The 10,895-nt window shown below is 36.0% G+C and overlaps 1 pseudogene; it reads right to left on the bottom strand.

The window, feature by feature from the left end:
• Positions 1–6,501: 6,501 nt before the first annotated feature.
• Positions 6,502–7,787, bottom strand: LOC140498805 (G1/S-specific cyclin-E2 pseudogene; annotated as a pseudogene).
• Positions 7,788–10,895: the final 3,108 nt, after the last annotated feature.

The following is a 10,895-nucleotide window of genomic DNA, read 5'->3' as shown; positions in this document are numbered from 1 at the left end:
TTCAGCTTCAGGGTGGTTGTTGGTTACCCCAAGCAGGCGCAGCCTTGTCCCAATCAAACTAGTGAACAAGAACAATTTGTTTCCATGGCCACGAATGTGGGTGAAACAGGTATTATGGAGCACTCAGAGCATGGTCAGGCATTAAAGATGCCAATTCCCAGCATGCAGAACAATTTCTAATCATCTTGCCATTGGAATTTTATGATTCTGGAAGAGAGTGAGGCTAATGACTTGGCACAACTGTGCCTCACTTAAATCCGATTCGAGTCAAGACCACCTTGTGATGTTATCAGTCCTTTTCAAAAACAAAGGACAAATGATGACACCAAACACAGAAGTAGGAGAGGAAGGGGATTTTTAAAAAGTGTGTGGAGGGTGATAGAAAAGAGGCTGGATTGGGAGAGGTCTTGCTCAAAAGCAAAACACTTTGAGGAGGGATAGAGTGAAAGGTGAAAGATAAATGGTATGGGGCAAAAGCAGGAAGGAATCATCATTGTGAATGTGAAAGGGATAAACTGTTCCATAACATGGAAGCAGATATCAGAGTATATTGAAAACTAGGATCCTACAATAAGATGTTTTCAAAAAATTCACTTGAAGCAGAGACACAGAGTAAAGATAAAGGGCTGCTTCAGCTGAAGTAAAACCAGGGGGGTGGAGGGGTAGCAATCATGATCTCAGATAAAGCAAAAGCAAAAAGTGATCCAATTTAAAGATATAATCAGGGAAACTTCTTCTTGCTAAAAGGTATCATAGATAATTCAGCGATAGCAATACTATACATATATGTGCAAAATTGTATAGCCTTCAAAATTTCAAAAGAAATGTTAAATTAGTTACTGGAGGAAATAGACAGTAAAACCATACTAGTGGGGAGCATCAGCTTGCCCCTTTGAAAACTAAATATATCTAACTAAAGAATAAACAAAGACGAAATTAAAGAAGTAAATAGAATTTTAGAGAGGTGACATATGATATGTTTCCGAAGAAAATTGGAATAGGAAGGAAGATAATTTTTTCTGAGTGGATCGTGACACCTACAAAAATGGAGACCATGTATTATGGCATAAAAACAGCATGACCAAATGAAGACAACAGAAATATTAAATGCATCCTTTTCACATCATGTTTAAATAAAAATTATATTCAGTAAGGGGCTATGGAAAGATAGATTAAAATTAATTGAAATCTAAATCCTCAGGAATAAGTGGGTCAAAAAACAAATCACAGAAACAACAGATAATTTCATTAAAGAGAAGGGAAACAGAAATCTGGGAAACAATTTTTATAGTCACTATTTCTTTTAAAGTTATCACTTCTAAAATAATTAGAGAATTGAGTCAAATTTGTAAGACTGAAAGTCATTCCCCAATTGAGAAATGGTCAAACGATATGAACAGTTTTCAGATGAAGGAATTAGAGCTATCTATAGTCATATGAAAAAGTTTTCAATCACTATTGATTAGAGAAATGAAATCAAAACAGCTCTGAGGTACCACATCACACTTATCAGATTGGCTAATATAACAAAACAAGAAGATGATGAATGTTAGAGAAGATCAATGTTACAGAAGACCCATATATACAAAAATATTTAAAACAGCTCTTTTGGTGATAATGAAGAACTGGAAATAGAAGGGATGCCCATCAATTGGGGAATGTGTTATATTAATATAAGGAAATACTATTATTCCATAAGAAACGATGAGCAAGTCGACTTCAGGAAAACCTGAAAACATTTACAAGAACTGATGAAATGAGCAGAACTCGGAGAACATTGTACACAGTAACATCATCATTGTGCTAATGACCAGCTTTGATAGGTTTAACTCTTCTCATCAATACAAAGATCTATTACAATTCCAAAAAATCAAATGATATACACATACAGAGAAAGAACTACAGAGTCTAAATGCAAATGAAGGCATAATAATTTCTCCTTTTTGTCTTATTTCTCATTGTTTTTCCCTTTGGTTCTAGTTCTTCTTTACAACATGACTAATGTGGTAACATGTTTAATGTGGATGTACATGTATAGCTTACATCAAATTGCATGACATCTTGGGGATGAGGGTGCAGAGGGAGGGTGAAAAAAATTAAAACTGACCACCTTATAAAAGTGAATGTTGAAAATTAAAAGCAAATAGATAAAGAAAACTAAAAATAACTTCATTGAGGAGACATAAGGCAACATATCAACAATTATGGGATGAAACCAAAGCAGCATTTAGGGGAAAAATTAAATCTTCAAATTCTTACGTTAACAAATTAGAGAAACAGCACATCAATGAATGGGGCTTGCACCCCAACAAATCTAGAAAAAGAACAAGTTAAAAATTTCTAGTTAAACACTAAATTGGAAATTCCAAAATTCAAAAGAAAGCCTAAAAAAATTGAAACTGAGAAAGTATTGAGCCAATAAATAAAACTGGGACCTAATTTTAAAAATGAAAAGCAATTAAGTGTGTAAACTACAGGTTAATTTGATTTCTAAAAAGAAAGAAATCACATTATCAGTATTAAAAATTAAAAAGGCAAAATTCATCACCAATTAAGGTGAAATTAAAGCAATTATTAGTAGTTATTTAGCCCATATATGCCAATAAATAAATAATCCAACAGAAATGGATATTTTTTAAAATACGTAAATTGTCTAGATTAAGAGAAGATGATTGGTTGTTGCCCTTCATTCTCAAAGAGGATCACAATTACATCACTGTGCTAGAGTCAAATGTAAATATGTCCTACTATGGCTGATCAGACCAATATAGACTGAGAAAGATCCTATATATACATATGTGTGTGTGTGTATGTGTGTGTGTGCCTCATAACACTCAGTGCTATATATCATTACATCCCCAAAGTCAGGAGGTCCCAGGCTAGGGTCTTCCCTAGCACAATGCATCCTTAAGGAGTACCAGAAAATACCATACCATCCATTCTGAGCACAATCGCTGTAATCAACACACAATGTCCAAGAAAAGTCCACTCTCATCTTGACTCAAGGATGACTTTGAAACCCCACAGTTCTTCCTCTGTGGGCTCCTCCTCCCTGGACCGACAGCTGGCACAAGTTTTACAATGAAAAATAAACTAGCCAATAAGCATGTTTGCCTCCCAAAAGGAGGGAATAGCAGGTTCATGAACAACAGATTCACGACAATGCAATTGCTGCTCGCCAGAGAGTAACATGGCCAGCACCATAAGTGTGTATGTTGTCACTATGATGAATCCCTATAGGGTCAAAGAAAAACTTTACAAAGACCTGGAGACTCCCATCATCAGTCTCCTCCTCTTCCTGCTACAAGACAAGCTTATAATTATAGGTGACTTTTACTCAAGAGCAGTGGCAGAGTATTAGATATGGCAGGGACTCCTTGAGAGGAATGGAGTTAAAAACAGCAATAGCACTGGTCACTTACTACAGAAGAATTGTACATACCATGACCTGCTCATCACTAATACTGATCTCCATGTACCTAAACTCAATAAATCTTCATGGATGCAACTTCACACATGTGACGTTTAAAAAATTTGAGTCGTATGACTTCTGAGTATTCATTTTTTAATGATAATAGCATATTATATTTTAGAACATATAGATTGTTTTCCATTTTCCCTGATCATCTTGGGAAACAGATCTAATAATAGTACTGCTGTGTCAAAGGGTATAGGCAGTTTAATAATTCTTTGGGCGTAATTCCAAATCTCTCTCTAAAATGGTTGGATCAGCTTACAGATCCACAAACCAGGAAATAAGGTTCCACTTTTTTCCATATTCAGCCCAACATTTGCAATTTTCCCTTTCTATACTTTGAGCCAGTCTAATAAGTTTAAATTATATCTCAATATTGTTTTTGACTTAGAGCATTTTGTATGACTACAAATTGTTTTGATTTCTTCATCAGAAAACTGTTCATATTCTTTGATATTTTAGTCATCAGGGAAAGATTTGTATTCTTAAATATTTGACAAAGTCTTTCATATATTTGAGATATAAGACCTTTATATGAGAAATTTTTTGTAAAATTTCCCCTCTAATTTTCTGACTTCCCTTCGATCTTGGCTATATTCATTTTATTTGTACATTTTTAAAAAATTATTGTAATAAAAATTATCCATTTTACCTTTCACAACACTTTATCTCTTGTTTGTTCAGCACTGACTCTGTACTCACATCTGAAACCTCCAAAAGGACTATGAACTGATCTCAAGCCCAAAGAGCATTCTTAGAAGAGCTCAAGAAGGATTTTAAAAGCCAAGTTAGAGATGTAGAAGAAAAATTGGCCAGTGACTTTAAAAATAGAATTGACAAAATGAACAAAGAATTCAATGAAGAGAACAGCTCCTTAAAAAGAAAAATTGGGCAAATGGAAAAAAAAAGTCAAAACCTGACTGGGAAAATTGGATAAATGGAAAAGGAGGTATAAAAGTCAACTGAAGAAAACAATGTATTAAAAATTAGAATTGAGGAAGAAGATGCTAATGACTCTATGAGACATCAAGAGTCGATCAAGCAAAATCTAAAGAACGAAAAAATAGAAGAAAATACAAAATATCTCATTGGAAGAACAACATACCTGGAAAACAGACCCAGGAGAGAAAATCTAAGGATTATTCATCTACTGGAAAGACATGATGAAACAGGAACCTGTCCAGTATCTTCCAATAAATCATCAAAGAAAATTACTATGAAGTACTAGATCCCAAGGGTAAAATAGTCATTGAAAGGCTCCACCAATCACCTCCTGAAAGGGACCCCAAACTGAAAAACGCCAGGGGAATATTGTTGTCAAATTCCAGAAGTATCAAGTTAAGGAGAAAATACTCCAAGCAGCCAGTAAGAAACAAATCAATAGTCAAGGAACTACAGTCAGGATCACACAGGATTTTAATGTAGCTTCTATATTAAAAGATCAGACAAAATGGAATATGATATTCTGTAAAGCAAAGGAACTGGGACTATAATCAAGGATCAATTACCCAGCAAAACGGAGCATAATATTTCGAACAAGGAGATAGGCGTTCAAAGAAATAAGAGATTTCCAGACCTTCCTAATGAAAAAGTCAGAGATCAATAAAAAATTCGATCTTAAAACACTAGTCTCAAGAGAGACATAAAACGGCAAACAAGGGGAAAAAAGAAAAAAACTTTTTATTCAATATGGGCAAACTGTTTATATCCCTATATGGGAGGATGTTACTTGATAATTTTGACAAATGTATAGTTGTTATGACATTTAAAAAGGATATACATAGAGAGAGGGAACGGGTATAAATTAATTGATATGATGATAAAAATGAAACTAAACGGTGAAAAGGGATTGTAATGGGAGAAGAGAAAAGAAGGAGGCAGAAAAAGGTAAATTACATCACAGGGAAGAGGCACAAAAACATATTACAGTAGAGTGAAAGAGGGGAGGGAGATGAGCATTGTCTGAGATTTACTTTCATCTGTTTTGGCTCAAGAGGGAACAACATACTTAGTTAAGTATAGAAATACAATTTCCTTGCAGGCAGTGAGATGGGAAAGGGGAAAGAAAAGAGAAGGGAGTTAAAAGGGAGGGAAGAAGTAATAAGGGAAAAGGGGAATAAAAGGGAGGGGATTCATAGAAGAGAGGAAAGATTGAGGGAGGTGATGGGAAAAAATCATGTCTCTTCCCACATTGTCCTTTTTTTCATAATGTATTTTTGAGGGGAATCCTAAGTCTTGTGAACATAAATGACCTTAGTCTATAACTTTTTTTAAATGTACCTTAAAGGGGACATTTTCTTTGATATTTCATAAAGCTATATTTCATATAAAAATTTTCCCTACTAAAATCATTATGATAATATACAAAGGTTTTGTATAAAGCAACCTGTATATTAAACAAAGTTCTGATTATGATGTGCACAGCTATTATCTTTTTCTTCTTTTATCATCTTTGGTTTTACCCAAAGAAAATATTGATTTTCCTGAAAATCATAAAAGTTCATATATTTTGGAGCAGAATGCTATGGCAGCTGCAATGAAAATTTCATCATCTTATTGTATAACAAAGTTTTGTAAACAGAATTCAGATTTTTTGTTCAAGAATTCGTTGAATAGAACCAATCAATTGAGTTCTTGAACTTCCAGAGTCCAAAGGAAAGCAGCACTCATGTAGTCCAAAATAGCTGAAACAGTAACATCCCTAATTTATCAGAATGAACTTTGTTAAACCAGTCCCAAAAATGTAGCTACGGTAAAAATTATATCTGACTACACAGTTATTGGATCTGAATTCACCCGGGAAATGACATACTAATGTTCAGCTATTATTTTTGACAGCTAAAATTTGAGCAAAGTTTATCCCATTCATAAATGGGTAGGTTTTTAACTTGTCCATGGCAGTGTAATTCTGAATTGGTTAGGACTATTACAAAAGTTGTGTTATACCTTTTTAGTACTCCAAAGGAATATATTTTACTTCCAAGTAAGAACAAATCCATTCAGCATGTTGTCAGTTAACTTTGTCTTTAGTGTTTTCCTGGGGATTTTTCTGTGCTTTTCTGTGGTGTCATGACACCTTCATTGCACACTGGTGGCAACTGTCCCACCTTTGTGAAAGCTGATATATAATTGACTTCCTCCAGCATAGCCAAGTAATTTGTGTGTGTCTGGATATTATACCTGTCTTCTGCAGAAATCTTCTTGAAAACCTTCAGTTTCACCGGAGAACCACCCTTCACTACTCTGGCAAAAGGTACAATCCATTGTACGCATTCTGAAATGTTGTCCCAGTCTAAGCCTGAAGCTTTCTTAATGACTTCAGTGGAGGTAAAGTGGCATAAAGCAGCTGCAGCCAATATTCTACAATGGAATTCCAATCAATGAAAAGAATGCACAGATCCAGGAGCTGAGCTATTTGAATGAAATTTTCCTGGAAGTACTGAGGTAGGAGTACTTTAGGAACATCTTTTAGAGCATCGCCTTGGAGAAAGACATTTAGCTAGGCAATAACTGTTACTGGAAAGAGTTCACCCTTTAATGCCTTTAATATAATGTGTTCTATCCCTAGGATATCATCTTCACTGCAAGCACCATCAGTGTCATGAGCAAATTCTTGTAATTTAGGAGCATAGATTTCCTCAAGCTTTGAAGCAACGAATAATGATGTAATTCCAATGCACTGAAATATATTTTTGTTTTTATCTCTTTGTGTCAGCATAAATCTATCAAAAAAAAATCTTGAATAAGATAAAACTTTTCCCTGTGAAGTGTATGTACTGTATATACTTCTAAAAGCCAGTCCAGAAATATGGACCTCATCTGTGGTTCTAAGTCAGAGTGTAGCATTTCAAAATGTTTGTCATGAACATACTTGATCTCATTTTCTAACATATTAAACCAGACATCCTTAGAACATGCCCAACTTAGGTCAGGCAGAGGTGAAGGATTTATGAAAAGGTTTTAAAACCTATAATTAGTAAATCTGGAGAAGTCACTGGTGACAGTTTATTTCTGTGGCATTTCAATAATAATGCAAGGAGTGATAACCCCAGATAACACAGATGCCAACAATTCCTAATTTCATATTGCTGTCTCTTGGCCACAGTCTCCCCTTTTCTTTTCTTTACAGCCTGAGCTGTTTTTCTCTTTTTGACTTGAAGGAACTGAGTTTCCTGGGGGGAATCTGTTTGACTGGTCTGGGGCTGCTACTTCTTCTTGACATTTTTTACTTTGGGTTCCTCAAAGTTTCTGCTCCACCATCAGTCCAACTGAAGATCCGTTCTCCCCTGAATTTTATTTTTTTAGATATCATTTCTTCCTATTCAATTCACCTTGTGCTGTCTGTCTATATACATACATACATACATACATACATATATATAGGTGTGTGTTTGTGTGGTATGTGTGGTGTGTGTGTGTGTGTGTGTGTGTGTGTGTGTGTGTAGAATCCCTCCAACTACGCAAATACTGAGAAAAATTTCAAGAGTGCTTATTTTCAAAGTCATTTTTAATTGATTCTCTAAGATTCTCTGAGTATACTATAATATCATCTGTAAAGACTGATAGCTTTGTTTTTCCTTTGCCTATTCTAATTTCTTTAATTTTTTTCTTCTCTTATTTCTGAAGTTAACATTTCTAGAACAATATTTGATAACATAGTGGTGACAATGGACATCCGTATTTCATTCCTAATCATTTGGAAATGCTTCCAGCTTCCCCCCATTACATATAATGCCTCCAGTTGGTTTTAGATAGATGTTACTTATCATTTTAAGGAAGAATCCATTTATTTCTATGTTCTCTCATGTTTTTAGTAGAAACGATTGTAGTATTTTCTCAAAAGTTTTTTTCTACATTTATTGAGATAATCGTGATTTTTGTTAGGTTTGTTCTTGACATGGTCAATTTTGCTGATAGTTTTCCTGACATTGAACTGCCCAGCATTTCTGATATAAATCCTACCTGACCATAATGTACTATCTTTGAGATATGTTTCTATAATCGCTTTGAGAATATTTAATTTAAAATTTTTTGCATCTGTATTTATTAGGGAAATTGGTCTACAATTTTCTTTCTGTTTTGCTCTTCCAGGTTTATGTATCAGCACCATATTTTTATCATAAATAGAATTTGGTAGGACTTCTTCAATTATTTTCTTATGTCTACATAATATTGGGAACTATTGTTCTTTAAACATGTGATAGAATTCACTTGTAAATCTTCTGTCCCTGGAAATTTCTTCTTCAGGAGTTCATTGTTGGCTTGTTAAATTTTTTTTTTTTGCTGAAAAAGGATTATTTAAGTGTATAATTTTCTCTTCTGTTAATCTAAGCAATTTGCATTTCCTCTTTGCAGGTGATTGTGTACTCAATGAAGCCTCTGATGCTGAGATGCAACAAAGTATGAATCAATTCTCTGCTGCTTCTGCTAATTTTGACCTAGCAATTATCACCAACTAAAACAGGTGCTCTGTCAACCACCTCCACACCATCCATATGTGGAATCATCAGTTACAACAAATAAAGAAGTTTTGAATGCTGTAGATAAGTTCACTTACTTTGTTAGTATACTTTCCACTGAGGCATACAGTGATAATGAGGATGAGGCAAGCATTACCAAAGCTAACTCAGTGTTTGGGAGTCTCTGAAGAAAAGTAGGAGAGAGAAGAGGTATTACACTGCTTACCAAACTGAAGGTCTACAGAGTCATTGTGATGACCACATTGTTATATGCCTGTAAAACATGGACAGTCTACCAGTGTCATGCCAGGAAGCTGAATCGCTTCCATTTGAATTGTCTTAGGGAGATTCTGAAGATCACCAAGCAGGATAAGATACCAGACACTGAGGCCCTTACTTGAACTGCCAAGCATGCAAACTATGCTTCAGAGAGTGCAGCTCCGATGAGCTGGCCATGTTGCTTGAAAGCAAAATCTACACTTGCCAAACAGACTGTTTTATGGACAAGCAATCACATGGTTTTCAGAAGAAGTTTTACAAGGACTCTCTCAAGGTCTCTCTCAAGAACGTTGGAATTGATTGTGTGGCCTGGGAGACACTGCAACAGGATGTCCCAGCATGGTGTGCCCACATCAGAAAGGGTACTGTGCTCTATGACCAAAGCAGAATAGAAACAGCTCAAAGAAAACACAACATGTGTAGATTTAGAGAATTCACCCAATTGTTCACATAGGCTATCTGTGCCCAACCTGGGGTAGAGCATTCTGAGTTCATATTGGTCTGATCAGCCACAGTCAGACTTATTGAAAGTTGACTCTAGCATAGTGATGTTATTTTGGTCCTCTTTGAGAACAAAGGACAACAACCATTCAAGTACTTGTCCAGCACGTTTGGGGGATTCTTATTCAGTTTGTTTCATGGAGTCATATGATGTTGGGTTGATCTGAACTTTGCCCTATGGCCTCCATAATGGGATTCCTCCCTATGTCCCTGCCCCTTTATGGCCATTTACTTCTATATCCTGCCTTTTCTGTGCCACCTGGCCCTGGACCAGCCCTTCATTCAGAGCCTCTTCAGTCATACACCTAACTTGAAGTCTTTGTTTCCTCTCCTTTGCTCCAGTATAATAATAACCCTACTGATAAAAATAATGATAGCCTGCACTTACACAGTGATTAAAATTTTGAAAGCACTTACTTGTGTTATCAGTTTTGAGTCATACAATAACACTATAAGGGAAAGACTACCCTTATCTCTCTTCTACAGATCAGGAAAGTGAGAGATAAAGTTAAGTGACTAGCCCAGGGTAACACAGCAAATAAGTGCCTGAAGTAGGACTTGAACTGAGGTCTGCCTGACCCCTCCAAACAGGGCAAAAAACCTGTATCATGCTAATGGGGTTGGGATCCCACTCTATCTGGCTTTCCCAGGATCAACAAGTACAGTGGCACCATTTGCACTCCCATCTAGTGACCTCAGAGTGTAGTAGCATCACTCTCTTCCTTCTTTTCTCAACTGAATTTCTCCCAGGTGCTGGAATTCCTAGTTAAGGCTCCATGAATTTCCTGATGACTCTGAGGCCCTTCTAGGTCCTGACTTGTGTGATCCAGTGGTTCTTAAAGGCAACTCTCCCAACATGGAGGCTCAGAAATAAATGTAGTTGTTGATGGACACGTTGTCGCTAGAAGCGACGTGCTTGTGTACCTCCACTCCTTGTGGTGGAGCCCTGGGCTTGGCATCAGACGCTGCTACTTACTATGTAAAGTTAAGTAAATAACATTTTGTCTATTGGCCTCAGTCTCCACTTTGAAATGAGGTTGAGGATGTTAAACTACCTTGAAGTTCCTCTCAGATCTGAATTCCAAGAGTCTATGGGCTGTGGAGAAAAACATGCTTTGCCAGAGTCTGTGAGTATGGCCTTAATGAGGCAGAACACTTGAGGTCCTGATAGGTCTCCAGTG

The sequence above is a fragment of the Notamacropus eugenii genome, chromosome 4 (genome assembly GCF_028372415.1).
Source record: "Notamacropus eugenii isolate mMacEug1 chromosome 4, mMacEug1.pri_v2, whole genome shotgun sequence".
NCBI classification, from domain to species: Eukaryota; Metazoa; Chordata; class Mammalia; order Diprotodontia; family Macropodidae; genus Notamacropus; species Notamacropus eugenii.
This window is presented reverse-complemented; position numbering and strand designations above follow the sequence as displayed.